The following is a 17653-nucleotide window of genomic DNA, read 5'->3' as shown; positions in this document are numbered from 1 at the left end:
TATCTTCCGTTGATCCTTGAATGTATCTGACTTTAGGGTAGTGACCTTGGGTAGGGCGTCTAGGAAAGGCTTATTTCCCTGCCCTAGGTACATGTCATCGTCACACAACTCACCCGGGCATGCCTAGGGGCCCAGGCGCACCCCGTTGGGTTGTGCCCTCCCCAGTGGCCCAGTGGCCTCCCACACCGCCTCTTCGCCCTATAAATCACCAAATATTCTAGAAACCCTAGGGGAGTCGACGAAACACAATTCCAGCCACCGCAAGTTCCAGAACCACGAGATCCAATCTAGACACCATCACGGAGGGGTTCATCATCCTCATTGGTGCCTCTCCGATGACGCGTGAGTAGTTCACCATAGACCTACGGGTCCATAGGTAGTAGCTAGATGTCTTCCTCTCTCTCTCTCTCTTGATTCTCAATACAATGGTCTCTTGGAGATCTATTTGATGTAACTCTTTTTGCGGTGTGTTTGTTGGGATCTGTTGAACTTTGAGTTTATGATCAGATCTATATCCATCAAAGTTGTTTGAGTTTTCTTTGATCTCTTATATGCATGATTATTTATAGCCTCATATTTCTTCTTCGAATCTTTGGTTTAGTTAGTCCAACTAGATCGATTTTTCTTGCCGTGGGAAGAGGTGCTTTGTGATGGGTTCAATCGTGTAGTGTTCTTTCCTAGTGACAAAAGGGGCAGCAAGACACACATGTATCGGTGCTATTAAGGATAACAAGACGGGGGCTATTCCTACATGAATAGATCTCGTCTACATCATGTCATCATTCTTATTGCATTACTCCGTTTATCCATAAACTTAATACACTAGATGCATGCTGGATAACGGTCGATGTGTCGAGTAATAGTAGTAGATGCAGGCAGGAGTCGGTCTACTAATCTTGGACCTGATGCCTATATATTGATCATTGCCTAGATATCATCATAACTATTCGATTTTCTATCAATTGTCTGACAATAATTTGTTTACCCACCATGTACTATTTCTTGAGAGAAGCCACTAGTGAAATCTACGCCCCGGGTCTATTCTTTATCACATTTGCTTTTCGATCTATTACTTTCCCTTGAGATCTATTTATATTGCATTTATTTTCAAATCTATTATTCCAAAAACCCCAAAATACTTTGCTGCACTTTTTATTTGCATCTTTTATTTTGCGTTTATTCGAGATCTAATTTTCTTTTATACCTATCTCTATCAAATCTCGTCCTTGCAAGTAATCATGAAGGGATTGACAAGCCCTTTATCACGTTCGGTGCAAGTATTTGTTTGTTTGTGTAGGTGCTATCATTGGAGACTTGTGTGTTGATAACCCACAAGTATAGGGGATCGCAAAATCTTTCGAGGGTAGAGTATTTAACCCAAATTTATTGATTCGACACAAGGGGAGCCAAAGAATATTCACAAGTATTAGCAGTTGAGTTTTCAATTCAACCACACCTAAAAGAATTAATATCTACTACAAAGTTTTTAGTAGCAAAGTAGTATCGAAGTAATGGTAACGATGGCTAAAGTATCAGTAGCAGTTTTGTAGTGATTGTAACAGCAGTAGCAACGAAAGTAAGTTAGCAAAGATCAATATGTGAAATGCTCGTAGGCATTGGATCAGCAATGATAATTGTGTTGGATAATATTCACCATGTAGCATTCATAACCTAGGGTGACACAGAACTAGCTCCAATTCATCAATATAATGCAGGCATGTATTCCGTATATAGTTATACCTTCTTATGGAAAAGAACTTGCATGACATCTTTTGTCGTACCGTCCCGTGGCAGCGGGGTCCTAATGGAAACTAAGGGATATTAAGGCCTCCTTTTAATAGAGAACCAGAACAAAGCATTAGCACTTAGTGAATACATGAACTCCTCAAACTACGGTAATCACCGGAAAGAATCCAAATTATTGTCACATTGGGGTATGTAGATCATAATTCGTAATAGGTGTCTACAACTTGCAAGATAGGATAAAGAACATAAATATATTCATGAAAACATAATAGGTTCAGATCTGAAATCATGGCACTCGGGCCCTAGTGACAAGCATTAGGCATAGCAAAGTCATAGCAACATCAATCTCAGAACATTGTGGATACTAGGGATCAAACCCTAACAAAACTAACTCGATTACATGATAAATCTCATCCAACCCGTCACCGTCCAGCAAGCCTACGATGGAATTACTCACGCACGACAGTGAGCGTCATGAAATTGGTGATGAAGGAAGGTTGGTGATGATGATGGTGACGAATCTCCCTTCCTGGAGCCCCGAACAGACTCCAGATCAGCCCTCCTGATGAAGAATAGGAGGTGTCGGCGGCTCCATTTTGTAAAACGCGATGAATCCTTCTCTCTGATTTCTCTCTCCCTGAATTGGGTTATATAGAGTTGGAGTTAGGGTCGGAGGAGGTCCAAGGGGCCCACAAGCCCTATAGGCAGGCCCCAGGGGGGCGCCCCCAAGCTTGTGACCTCTGGGTGGACCTCCTCTGGTTAATTCTTGCGCCAGTATTTTTTATATATTCCACAAAAAATTCTCCGCAAATTTTCAGGTCAATCCAAGAACTTTTATTTCTGCACAAAAATAATACCAGGCAATTCTGCTGAAAACAACGTCAGACTGGGTTAGTTCCATTCAAATCATGCAAATTAGAGTCCAAAACTAGGGCAAAAGAGTTTTGGAAAAGTAGATACGATGGAGATGTATCAACTCCCCCAAGCTTGACCCATTGCTTGTCCTCAAGCAATTTAGTTGGCAAACTGAAACTGACAAAGAAAAACTTTTACGAACTCTGTTTGATCTTGTTGTTGCAAATATGTCTAGCCAATATTCAGGTTTCAACAAAGATTATGAACTAACCATATTCACAGTAACATTTAGGTATCACATTTACTCTATCAATGGCATAATCAACTAGCGAGCAATAATAATAAATCTTAGATGACAACACTTTTTCAAAACAATCACGATATAATATGAAAAATGGTATCTCACTAGCCCTTTCTGAGACTGCAAAACATAAATGCAGAGCACCTCTGAAGATCAAGGACCGACTAGACATTATAATTCATGGAAAAAGATATCCAGTCACACGCATACTCAACATCAGTTAAAAACAAAGCATATAAATGATAGTGGTGCTCTCCAGCTGGTCCTTTTTATAATAAGATGATGACTCAACAATAAAAGCAAATAGATAGGCCCTTCACAAAGGGAAGCAGGGAATTGCAGAGCTGCCAGAGCTCGAGCTTTTAAAAATAGAGATGAATATAATTTCGAGTGGTATGCTTTCATTGTCAACATAACAACCAAGAGACCTCACTATCTTCCATGCTAGATACATTATAGGCGATTCCCAAACAGAATGGTAAAGTTTCTACTCCCCCTCTACCAACAATCACATTCCACGGCTAGCCAAATCCACAGGTACCGTCCATACCAACAACAGTCGTAGGGGAATTTTGTTTGATTATTATATTTTTCTTTGATTTAGAGCATGGAACTGGGCATCCCAAATACCAGCCACTTTCTCATGAATGACAAGTGAATAAACATTCATCGTGACAATAACCCACCTAGCATGGAAGATACTGACAGCCTCCAGTCGCTACATGAGCGATTCGGGCATAAAAACAGATTATTATTTGAAGGTTTAGAGTTTGGCACATGCAAATTTACTTGGAACGACAGGTAAATACCGCACATAGGTAGGTATGGTGGACTCATATGGAACAACTTTGGGTTTAAGGAAGTGGATGCACAAGCAGTAGTCCCGCTTAGTACAAGTGAATGCTAGCAAATAGATTGAGGAGCTACCAACTAGAGAGCGACAACGGTCATAAACATGCATTGAGGTTAACCAACATTGAGTGCAAGCATGAGTAGGATATAAATCACCGTGAACATAAATATCATGGAGGCTATGTTGTTTTTGTTTCAACTACATGGTGAACATGTGCCAAGTCAAGCCACTTGAATCATTCAAAGGAGGATACCATCCTATCATACTACATCATAACCATTTTAAAAACATGTTGGCACACCAGATAAACCATTATCCGCTCAAAGCTAATTAAGCATGGCATGAATAACTATAATATCTAATTGACATTGCAAACATGTCTCAGTCATAATGGGCTGAATCAAGAACGACGAGCTAATCATATTTACAAAAAACAAAATAGGTTGAGTTCGTACCAGCTTTTCTCCATCTCAATCATTTCAACATATATCGTCATTATTGCCTTTCACTTGCATGACCAAACGGTGTGGATAATAATTAGAGTGCACGTGCATTGGACTAAGCTGGAATCTGCAAACATTTATTCAAAGGAGAAGACAAGGTAATATGGGCTCTTTGTTAGATCAACAATAATCCATATGAGAGCCACTCAACATTTTCATCGTGGTCTTCTCCTTTCGACCGAAAGAAAAGAAAAGAATTTCAAAGAAACACACTGAAATATTTTTGGAGTTTTTGTTTTTCTGAAGAAAGTAAAACAAGAACAAGAAAAAATATTTACACGGGAAAGCTCCCAACAAGCAAAAGAAGAATGAGAAATCTTTTTGGGTTTTGTTTTAATACTACTACTAAATGAACTTAAAATAAAACTAGAAAGAAGCGGGAACTAATTTTTTTGGATTTTCTCAAAGTTTTTCGAACACACAAGAAGAAAGCAAGAAAAATAAACTAACATGAATAATACAATGAAAAAGGATGACCAACAACAAGTGGAATGAATGTGTGAACATGAATGTAATGTCGGTACGAAATACGTACTCCCCCAAGCTTAGGCTTTCGGCCTAAGTTGGCCACGGCTCGAAATAACCCTCTCCTCGATACTTTGGAGGGTTCCACTGGTTGGCGAGCTCCTGTGGCTCCCACTGATAAACAGGCTCCTGATACGGACCAGGAACTGGTGCTGGCTCAGGTGTCGGGGGTTGCGAAAGACCCCAAATTCTGTAGATGTCCTCGGGCATAATAGTGTACCTGCCTGAATAAATATCAAACAAAGAAGGTGCTGTCAGAGCAATAGTCCCACAAGTACCCTGACTAAATACTAGGTTGTAGAGCAGTTGTTTGTATAGTTTAAATATTTAGTGGGTAACAACATCTCCTCCTCATCATCAAGCCTAATGGGTATCTCAAATTGTCTAGCAAGGTGCACTACAAAAAAAAAGACACTTCCGTGATGATACGTGTTTGTCACAGTAGGTCACGTTTTCTGTCATGCATGTACATCCATGACGATTTTATGACAGAATCAAGATAGTCATACCTGTGCTGTCGTAGAAGTGTTCCATGACATTACCAAAATTATCATCACGGAAGTTTCCACTTCCATGACGATAAATCGCGCGTCACAGAAGTGCTTTCGTCAAGGGTGACCGACATGGGGCATCCACCGTAACGGGTCGCCGTTAAGCTATCGGGTCTGGTTTTGGATCCGATAACACGTTAACAGCCCGGACCAATGGGAAACTTCCATGTGTAAAATTCTGATTGGCGGAGGAAACACATATCAGCTCGTCAGTGGGTCATATAGGCGCCTATGATATGTCGACACGTGCGACGGCCCACCACTGGCCCATTTAGCTTACAAAGGCTAGCCTGTTTTACTTAGTCAAAAGTTAGCGGGCTGGCCCACGAAAAGCATGTTAACGGTCTCTTTGCAAATAGCCCATTTCGTGGCCCGGTAACTCACGGCCGTTAGGGCCTACCCGAAATTGGCCCAACAACGTCATGTCGGCCGTCGAATATAACACCAGCCCATTTCACTTTCGGCCCAAGTGTGGCCCACGACGTCTTTTGGCCCATATGAGGCCTTCATATCTTTAGGCCCTTTAGAGGCCCACGGTGACTCTAGCCCATAATGAACAGTAAATTTCTTTGTACCCCTTACCGGCCCATGATTCACATGGGTCGTTTCCATCCCGTGTTAGCTTTCGGCCTACTGACGGCCCATACGTTCTTGGGCTCCTTTCCGGCCCTCAATTACTTCCGGCCCGTTATTGGCCTGTTCCCCTAATGGGCCAAATTCGGCCCGTGGCAAGAGTCGACCCGTTTCTGGCCTGTTACCCGTTGCGCCGTTTCTAGCCCGTCCTATATTCTCGCCCATTAACGACTCATTATGCCTGTGAGAGAATTAAGCCTTTGCTGTCCTCCAGCCTATTAACGGCCCGTTACCGTGCTGGGTCGATACCAATTACGCCCGTTTACGGCCCATGTTGACCCATTTATCCGACGGCCCGAGGCCCACTGATTCTACGACCCTGTTGGTGGCCCATTTATCGACGGACCGTAGGAGGCCCATGGATCCTATGACCCGTAGCAGGGTCAAGGTTACCATGGTTCGTATATGGCCCATGGTTGTTGCGGCCACTAGCAAACCAGGGAAAAAGAAGACTAGGAAATAAATAAGCCCGAAACTAACGTTAGGCTATTAAGGCGATTGCACAAATTACACCCACTGGGCATCAAAGATCGCCACCAGTGCAAATATAGGGAACACCATACACTATACAAAAATGGCTTGCTATTTTCTTTAGCCTGTGGCTGCACGTTAAGAACAAATTTTGTATCGCAATAGAACAAATTACAACTATAAAACAAAAGGAAGGCTGGAATAAAAGTTAACAGTATGGCAGATAAATGCACCACCAGAAGTTCAGAAGCTCAGTTCATTTGACCTGACTGTTTTGTTTTCATGATGTATTGTCCGATGGAGCACCATAACCTTCGCCTTCATTTCTCCTAGACTCCTGAACAACATAGCAAATGTCTGATAGTCTGGTTTCAAAACCATGCATATCTTGACGACATCGAACAATGCCTGTCCTTGTTTCACAAAGGGTCTCTGTTTGGCAATGGACTTATGTCTGGAGCGCAGATATAACATGGTTTTGAGCTTGCAAATCTTGACCGTGAGGCAGTTTGTACGAGATTGCCTTAACAACCAACCCAGTATTACGCAGGAACTAGCTTTTGGCACTGTTAGTGGACAGGTACTGACCCACTACATCAAGAGCTGACATTGCGGTTATAGTTGCCTCGCCACCTTCAGAGGGTGGCGGTTCCATCATTTTTTCCATAACTTGCTGAAAAGTTGAGTTTTTACATTAGTAGTACCAGAACTGAAGATATTAAGGAGGCAGCAAAACCAAACAAAATAGCTTTGGTCTATATACATAACTTATTCTGGTGAACCCATGTAAAATATTAGTTGTATTTTGCTGCAAAGTACATAATAAAACCAGGTTCCAAACATATGACCATGTACCATGGCTAATGTATTGTCTATTTCTTCACATTGTATTGACAACCAAGGATAAAGAGACAAAGTTTATAATACGGTAAGCATAGTATGACATCATTCATATCACAAAACAACTGAGAACAGACAAATAGGCAATTGTAACATTGTGTGGGCAAGTCCAGCACAGAACTAGATTACAGGTCAAGATCAAAGGAACATCACTCCTCTCTTTTAAACCTTGTAAGGTGCAATGATACGCTATAATTGTGTATAAAATTGAAAAAAGTAATAGACATTGACTGCAAACCATGCAGTTCAAGGCACGAGTCAGAGTAAGTAGTAGTTAAAAGGCATGAGGATTAAGGACTTACAACAGCGGCTTTGACTTGTGTAGTCATGCCCTTCGTTTTGCTGGTGTGACAGTCCTTGAAGATTTCCAAAACATTTGGTTCAGGTACATTTTGGTCCTTGCGGGCTTTCCTCTGCATTTGGAACAAGTCAATATAGATCTGATAATATGGTAGAGCGAAAAGAGTGAAACAACAGCTAATTACAAGAGCCTCGTAGTGTGCAATATAGCTACGAGATCCTATCGTCTGTTGGAATTTCACTTTCGTACGGTTGGCCTTGTTCTTTGAACATTTCACCTACAAGAAGATAGATTTGTGTGGCACATGCGTAAATAGGACTTCAACATGTGATCTGATCACATATGTATAATGTACCTGATACTTTGGATCAGACCAGTGTTTAACGAGGCCTCTCCAGTCTTCATCCGATATATTTTCCACTGGAGATTTTTGGGCAAGTTCACTGTTAGCCTAGCCTTCAAAGTGAGTTTTCCTCAAGTTATACCAATACTGTCACCGAGCAGACTTGAAAACATGGGTGCAAGCTTGTCTGGTTGCATCATCTTGGCTATCCAACTTGAACCTCATCTGTTGAAAATTATGGGAGTCTCATTATCAGCAACCTGGAAAGTATGAGACAGAGCAAGACGATATTACTAGTTTCCATACATAACCATACTTACAGATAAATGGTCGAGGAGGGTGTTGAACTAGGTTTCGTCTTTGTCATTCCTGTACTGAATCCATGTTGGGAGGATACGTACATGACACCTAACGACAACCGCTGCCTCTGATACTAACTTGGCTGACTCTGTAGCACCACATAGACTTTTTAAACCTGCCTCAAAATGGATCTCCATTCTTCCTCCTCTAGATTTAGTTAACCTATCAAGCATTATCCCCGATGTTTATTTCCTCTTGCGCCTAGGTGCTAGTCCAACAACGAACATAGGAAGTGTTAGTGTACATCAAACTATGAGACTACATATGAAGAAGCATGCAACTGTAACTTGACTCCAGCAACTACCTTCTTCCTGTTGAAGCTCACAAAGTTCATCTGATCTTGCCAACTCATCTTGTGTCAAGAGTGCTTCGGAAGTAGTGTCAGGTGGCAAGGGAGCATGGGAACATGCCGCTAGCTGAGTTGACCAACAAGTAAATCGTGCAGCTGGTGGTACGGTGGAAGGTGTTGCACAACTAGGGTTGTCTCTGCTTGCTTGGTGGCAGCTATTTGTTTCTGTTTGGCTTGTTCTGCAGCTCGTGTAGCACCGGATACCCTGTTTGTACAATTTTCCACTGGACTTTGACCTTGTATTGCACTATCAGTACCAACGGAATCTGCAGGATTCTTCCGCTTCTCATTCCCTGTTAATCTGTGTTGCTTCCTCTTTCTCTGTGCCATGTTAAGTCAAGCCGACAAGAAAAACGAATAACACTTTAGTTCTTTAGAACAAATTGATGCGTGATACAGACGAACTGAACTTGGATGTTAGACAACCACATGATAGGAGGATGTAATATGTATGAAAAATAGGACGACATGATATAACCAGAACTATGATGTTTAAACTAAGAAGAAGACATTTCACTAACTTAGAAGCAATGCAATGGAAGGTAGACACCATATGAAAGATGCTACAAATATCGCTCTACCAAGTTAACAATGTCTCATCATAAATGACGTTTAAACAAATGTGAAGTAGTACAAGAAATAAATCATATGCAAGATGCAAACAACATCACACTACCAAGTTAAAGGTCTCTTGTCATTAGTGCCATTGCATATTCACAACTTATGATGTGTAAATTGAGGAGAAGGCATTTCAATAAATTAGAAGCAATGAAAGCTAGACACCATATGAAAGATGCAATGAATATTAGTCTACCAAGTTAAAACTGTCTCGTCATAAGGGACATTTCAACAAATTAGAAGTAGTACAAGCTAGAAAAGAATGCGAGATGTAACCTATATCACACTCCCAAGTCAAATGTGTCTTATGATAAGTGATTGTTGCAGGTTACACAACAGTAGTAATTTTATGTAAGAACATGGTGTGATAGACAGATATTGTATGTTCTAGAAACAGGAACACATGTCTTATTCACAAGTATAATGTGTAAAGTAAGCATATGGAATTCAACAAAATTAGAAGCAATACAAGCTGTACATCATACATAACATGCAACCACATATAACCGTGTCAAGTTAGAGGGAGCACCTGTGATGGTGCACTAGGGGAGACGTGCTCATCATCAACACATCTACGTTGAGTGTCTATGCATGTGTTGTCTTGGAAATCATCTTGGGGGGATGGAGGAGTAGAATCTCTAGAGGCCCTTAGTTTGGAAGGAGCACCTTTATCCGCTGCCTTGCTAACTTCCTTCCGCTTTATTGATTTTGAATTGTCAAGTAAAAATGACAAGAAAAAGCAATAAATTCACTCTTCAGAACTCATTCGTGCATGATACTGACAATCACTAGTTTGATGTAAGGCAAACACATGATACCAGGATGGAATATGTACGAAAAACAGGACGGCGTGGCATATTCACAACTGTTTGTGTAAACTAAGCAGAAACCATTTCAACAAATTAGAAGCAATTCAAGCTAGAAACCACATGAAAGATGCAACCAATATGACTCTGCCAAGTTAAAAGCGTCCCATCATAAATGGCATTTCAACAAATTAGAAGCAGCGCATGCTATAAATCATATGAAAGATGCAGCTAATATCACATTGCATATACTAAAGGTGTCTTGTCATATTGATTGATGCGGGATACAAAAAAACAATAGTTTATGTAAGGACATGCTTAATAGACAGATGCACTATGTACTAAAAACAGGAAGGCATGTCACATTAACAGGTATAATGTATAAACTAAGCAGAATAGCACATGCAATTTAACCAGATTGGAAGAATTACAATCTAGACACCATATGCAACATGCAACCACATATCACACTGCCAAGTTAGAGCAAGCACCTGCGATGCTAGTGTAGGGGAAATGCAGTAATCAACTACAGAGCTACGTTCACTATCTTCATCTAGCCTTGCTGTTTCTTGAGAATCATGTCGGGAGGCTGACGCTGCATTCTTGAAATGAGGATCTTTACTCACAGTAGTCCACTAGCCTGACTGCCTCATCATAAGTGATTGATGAGGGATACACAAGAACATTAGTTTGATGTAAGAACATGGTTAATAGACAGATGTACTAGTATGTACCAAAAATAGGAAGGCATGTCATAGTCAAAGGTATAATGTGTAAGCTAAGCAGATGTAGTTTAACCAAATTGGAAGCAATACAAGCTAGACATCCAGCTTGAGTGGTGAGCATGATCATCTAGGACCTGAGAGCCTGGTGGGAGGTGGGCTGCTGATGTCTACCACACAACCTTCTTGTAGATGTTGTTGGGCCTCCAAGTGCAGAGGTTTGTAGCACAGTAGCAAATTTCCCTCAAGTGGATGACCTAAGGTTTATCAATCCGTAGGAGGCGTAGTATGAAGATGGTCTCTCTCAAGCAACCCTGCAACCAAATTACAAAGAGTCTCTTGTGTCCCCAACACACCCAATACAATGGTAAATTGTATAGGTGCACTAGTTCGGCGAAGAGATGGTGATACAAGTGGGATATGGATAGTAGACAATAGTTTTGGTAATCTGAAATTGTAAAAACAGCAAGGTAACTAATGATAAAAGTGAGCGTAAACGGTATTGCAATGCTAGGAAATAAGGCCTAGGGTTCATACTTTCACTAGTGTAAGTTCCCTCGACGATACTAACATAATTGGATCACATAACTATCCCTCAACATGCAACAAAGAGTCACTCCAAAGTCACTAATAGTGGAGAACGAACGAAGAGATTATGGTAGGGTATGAAACCACCTCAAAGTTATTCTTTCCAATCAATCCGTTGGGCTATTCCTATAAGTGTCACAAACAGCCCTAGAGTTCGTACTAGAATAACACCTGAAGACACACATCAACCAAAACCCTAATGTCACCTAGATACTCCAATGTCACCTCAAGTATCCGTGGGTATGATTATACGATATGCATCACACAATCTCAGATTCATCTATTCAACCAACACATAGGACCTCAAAGAGTGCCCCAAAGTTCTACCGGAGAATCACGACGAAAACGTGTGCCAACCCCTATGCATAGGTTCATGGGCGGAACCCGCAAGTTGATCACCAAAACATACATCAAGTGAATCACGTGGTATCCCATTGTCACCACAGATACGCACGGCAAGACATACATCAAGTGTTCTCAAATCTATAAAGACTCAATCCGATAAGATAACTTCAAAGGGGAAACTCAATTCATTACAAGAGAGTATAGGGGGGAAGAAACATCATAGGATCCAAATATAATAGCAAAGCTCGCGATACATCAAGATCGTATCACCTCAAGAACACGAGAGAGAGAGATCAAACACATAGCTACTGGTACATACCCTCAGCCCCGAGGGAGAACTACTCCCTCCTCGTCATGGAGAACACCAGAATGATAAAGATGGCCACCGGAGAAGGATTCCCCCTCCGGCAGGGTGCCGGAACGGGTCTAGATTGGCTTTCGGTGGCTACGGAGGATTCTGGCAGCGGAACTCCTGATCTATTGTGCCCCTGAATGTTTTTAGGGTATATGGAGATATATAGGCGGAAGAAGTACGTCAGGGGCGCCACGAGGGGCTCACGAGGGTGGAGGGCGCGCCCAGGGGGGTGGGCGCGCCCCCCTGCCTCGTGACCTCCTCGCAGATCCCCCGACGTGGACTCCAAGTCTTCTGGGCTTCTTTCCTTGCAAAAATGAGTTCCATGAAGTTTCAGGTCAATTGGACTCCGTTTGATTTTCCTTTTCTTCGAAACCCTAAAACAGGGTAAAAACAGAAACTGGCACTGTGCTCTCGGTTAATAGGTTAGTCCCAAAAATGATATAGAAGTGTATAATAAAGCCCATAAACATTCAAAACAGTAGATAATATAGCATGGATCAATCAAAAATTATAGATACGTTGGAGACGTATCAGCATCCCCAAGCTTAATTCCTGCTCGTCCTCGAGTAGGTAAATGATAAAAACAGAATTTTTGATGCGGAGTGCTACTTGGCATAATTTCAATGTGATTTTTCTTAATTGTGGTATGAATATTCAGATCCATAAGATTCAAGACAAAAGTTCATATTGACATAAAAATGATAATACTTCAAGCATACTAACTAAGCAATTATGTCTTCTCAAAATAACATGGCCAAAGAAAGTTCATCCCTACAAAATCATATAGTTTAGTCATATTTCATTTTCGTCACACAAGAATGCTCTCATCATGCACAACCCCGATGACAAACCAAGCAATTGTTTCATACTTTAGTGATCTCAAACTCATAAACTTTCACGCAATACATGAGCGTGAGCCATGGATATAGCACTATGGGTGGAATAGAATAATGAGGGGGTTATGTGGAGAGGACAAAAAGAAGAAAGTCTCACATCAACGAGGCTAATCAATGGGCTATGGAGATGCCCACCGATTGATGTTAATGCAAGGAGTAGGGATTGCCATGCAACGGATGCACTAGAGCTATAAATGTATGAAAGCTCAACAAAAGAAACTAGTGGGTGTGCATCCAACTTGCTTGCTCACGAAGACCTAGGGTACTTGAGGAGGCCCATTGTTGGAATATACAAGCCAAGTTCTATAATGAAAAATTCCCACTAGTATATGAAAGTGATAACATGAGAGACTCTCTACTATGAAGGTCATGGTGCTACTTTGAAGCACAAGTGTGGTAAAAGGATAGTAACATTGTCCCTTCTCTCTTTTTCTCTCATTTTTATGGCATTTCTCTTTTTGGGGCCTTCTCTTTTTATGGCCTTTCTCTTTTTTTATTCCTCACTTGGGACAATGCTCTAATAATGATGATCATCACACTTCTATTTATTTACAACTCGATACTAGAACAAAGATGACTCTATATGAATGCCTCCGGCGGTGTATCGGGATATGGAATGAATCAAGAGTGACATGTATGAAAGAATTATGAATGGTGGCTTTGCCACAAATACAATGTCAACTACATGATCATGCTAAGCAATATGACAATGATGAATGTGTCATGATGAACGGAATGATGGAAAGTTGCACGGCAATATATCTCGGAATGGCTATGGAAATGCCATAATAGGTAGGTATGGTGGCTGTTTTGAGGAAGATATAAGGAGGTTTATGTGTGAAAGAGCGTATCATATCACGGGGTTTGGATGCATCGGCGAAGTTTGCGCCAACTGTAACATCCCAAATTTTCAATTTGGAATGTTATACATTAGATCATCTATGCATATCATATTTCATTTTGCATTTTGGTTGATCCTAGAAATTTCTACGCAACTCAAGGACCCACAGAGAGAGTTGGGAAATTCTTTATTTTCATATTTGAGTTTTCTCAAATTTTGAGAATAGGATCATCTGATTTAAATTATTTTATCATTAATTATTTCTATTACAAAAATATGAGAGAGGGAATAAAATGACTTTCCCAAAATAAAGAAATATTGAGGATTTAATAAAAAAATCAAATAAGATTTTATTTCGGAGTTTTTTTCCGTTATTTTATTTGAATTTAGGAAAAATGTGCGTTTTTCAAAATTGCATTTAGGCCCCAAATAAATGTTCACCTTGTGCGGCTTGATTTTAGAAGCCCGGGAAAATTTATTTCGGGATTTTTGGAGTCTGTTTAGTATTTCTTTTTATTTTTCTTCTACGCGTAATTAAAAAAAAGGAACCGACCTACGGGCCGTGTCCGACTAGGACTCCGACCCGACTAGCCTTTATAAGCCGGCCCACCCAGGGTCGAACCCTAGCCCCAGCCCCAGCCCCCGCCCGAGCCGCCGCCGCCGCCCGCTCGCGCCGCCGCCGCCGCCCGCCGCGCCGTCGCCGGAGCCGGACGCCGCCCGAGGTTCGCCTCGCCTCAAAATCCGCGACGCTATTTCTTTTTGAAAAACCGTTCGGTTTTTTCGTCGGTTTTTTTAGTTTCGGTTTTTTAAATAGATCGGTTTTTCCGATTTATTTAAGTAGCGAGCGTTCGTCCGTTCGTTCGTACTAGCGAAAGTTCGTCATTTTTCTTTTTCTCGTATTAAATTCGCGATTTTTCTGATCGCGATTTCTGTTCTGATTTTCGTTTTAGTAAAACTTTTCGCTCGTTTATCGGAATCAGGCGATTCAAGCGCCTGGAGTTTCGTCTCGAAACCCTTTATCCGTTTAACCAACTTAAACAAGTTTTTGCTACTGTAAAAATTGCCTTAGATCCATATTAGTAGAACGAAGTTGTTTTCTTTCGCCGTTTGACTTTCGTTGCTTCGTTTGATTTGATTCTTTTGCAAACCAGAGTTCTTAAGTTGAACTTTCTGGTTAGATCTCTTATTATTTGACTTTTACCTGTGCATTATATGAGTACTTATTGTATGCTTGTTTGTTTGTCTGCGATAGAATACCGAGAGTGCGCCGCCTGTTACTTCGAATCTCTAGGTTTCGCGGATCATCAGCAAGGCAAGTAACACTTTGATCATACCTTTTCTACTACCCAGTTTTATTGCATTAGATCAATCCTCACACATTGCATGATTAGGATCTAATTAAATTGTGGGATGGGAAGTAGTTGAGGTAGTACCTATTACTTGTTTTATTATCAAACCTTTGGGAGTTACTTCTACGTTTGCCATTATGCTATGCTATGCTAGTAGACGTGGATTGGGTGAGTGATATTCATGATAGATGTGAGTTTGTTTATTAATGGTTTATCTAAGGTGGCAACTTAAACACACATCTGGGTGGATTGAGGTACCTGGGTATTCCAGGATTGCCTGTTTCTTTTGGACCGCCACCCAGGCTCAAAGGGATCATGAGATTATTCATACTAGAAACTTCCATGTGCATCCACAAGCCATTATGGGCTCTGGCATAGTTGAATAAGTCATGCGAACTCTTACAGGGTAGACTAGCAGATGTAGGGGAAAGTAGGTGTAACGGTCTATCCATCGTAAGGCGCTAGCGCTTCTGAAAGACTACGTCTCGGTCATCCGTCTTCTCAAACACCATGAAGTGCGAGAAACCAAACGGAGGCGATCGAGTCTTGTGGGGAAAAGTGCGTGAACCTCTGCAGAGTGTAATAAACTAATCATGATTAGCCATGTCCCCGGTTATGGACATCTTGAGTATCTAGTACCTGGATTATCATGTGAATCTCAACATGTTACTCTAAATTAATTTTGTTGGGTTTGTTTAATGATGATGCTTAATTGGGATTGAGAATGCTGTCAACCATTCTCAATGTTTAACAACTACCATGATAGTTAAATAAATTTATTCCTTTGTAGTAGGGAAAAATTGGCTTTACGCAAAACTGTAACCATAGAGCTTTCCACCAGCCAAATATGCATATAGTATAGTTGTTTCATTCCATTACTCTCTATGTGTTACCTTGCCAGCATATTCCATGTGCTGACCCGTTTCGGGCTGTAACATTAATGTTGTAGACTTTTCAGACGACGATTAAGCAGTTTTTAGGTCGTGGTTCTATACTCAGTGATGCCGTTGGAGTTGATGGACTCACTTATCTTCCAAGCCTTCCGCTGTTATCGTTATTAGATGGCCTTAAGCCATATTTATTGTAATAAGTTCTCTTTTGAGACACTCGATGTAATAAGTGTGTGATTGCAACTCTGTTATAAATCCTCTGAGTACTGTGTGGTGTCAGCATTACTGATCTAGGGATGACACCGGAGCACAGAGATCAGACTGTTTGAGGTCTGGTCGCTACAGAGATGGTATCAGAGCACACGCTGACGGTAGGACACGACCACTAAGCTAAAAGACCTAGATCACTATCCACTCTCTTCTCATCTGAACCCTCATCTTTTCTACTATTTTAGGATGGCGGATGCAAGGAACAAGTTCACGCAATCGGATGAAGATACACCCTTTGGACGTCACTTGAAGGAAGTCACTAGATACCTGAACATAGGAGTACCAAGCTTCACCAGAACCTACAATGCCACTTTACCTGAAGAAGAGCGCTGGATGATTCAAGTTCAAGTTCCAGGAAGGACGTTCATGCCAGTCACTGAGCCCATAGAGTTTTCTTTTGATGCACCAACTTGGAGTCTAGGAAAGAGCATGGCAGCTCACATCGCCATGGGACGCATTGGAGAAGTCTACCGCAATGATCTCAAGGATACTATCTACCAGATTTGTGGGCGCCGAGATGAGCACTGGGAGATGATTAGCACCAGAAGGGATAGATCCATTGCAGCTTTTATCCAGGAATTAAACCAGCACATTCGACGACAGGAGAATCAGATGTGCACCGACATGATAGATCTGAAGAAGGCTAAGACAAGAATCAAGGAACTGGAGGAAGAACTCAAGGCTACACGGGAATATTATGAAGAGGAAATTGAAGTATTGGTGGACAAGAATGCCGACCTAACAATGAAGCTAGCAATATTTATGGGAGGCCCTACACCAGTAGATGAAGACGAAGAACCCAAGGAGATTAGCCCGGAAGACTACATCATCATCGACGACACCGACTCGGATCCAGATGATAGCGATGATGACCATGTTGATGAAGCAGGAGCAGATATCATGGAGTCTGCAACCGAAGAATACTTCTAGTAGACAACCTCATCAGTAGTAGTAGTCCACCATGTAAATAGAGTAGTCCGAGCACTTTTGCGATAGTTAGATCGATTGTATGCCCTTGTTTGATTGAATGAAGTGAATTGTTTGCTTTTGCCTCATGTGCATATGGGTAGTGTTTTCTCTTTAGACCCCCTCTATTCTTACATCTCATCTTTTCTAAACCCTCAGATGCCTCCGAGACGTGACCCCGGATTTACCTTTCCACTGGAGCTCACCCAGTTGATCCAGCAGCAGAACACATTGATGCAGTTGCTAGTCCAGAATCGGAATCATGGGAACAACAACAACAACAACCCACCACCACCACCACCACCTGTTGATCACT

The sequence above is a fragment of the Triticum urartu genome, chromosome 5A (genome assembly GCF_056163025.1).
Source record: "Triticum urartu cultivar PI428250 chromosome 5A, HENAU_Tu73, whole genome shotgun sequence".
Classification (NCBI taxonomy): domain Eukaryota; kingdom Viridiplantae; phylum Streptophyta; class Magnoliopsida; order Poales; family Poaceae; genus Triticum; species Triticum urartu.
Note: the sequence above shows the minus strand (reverse complement) of the source record.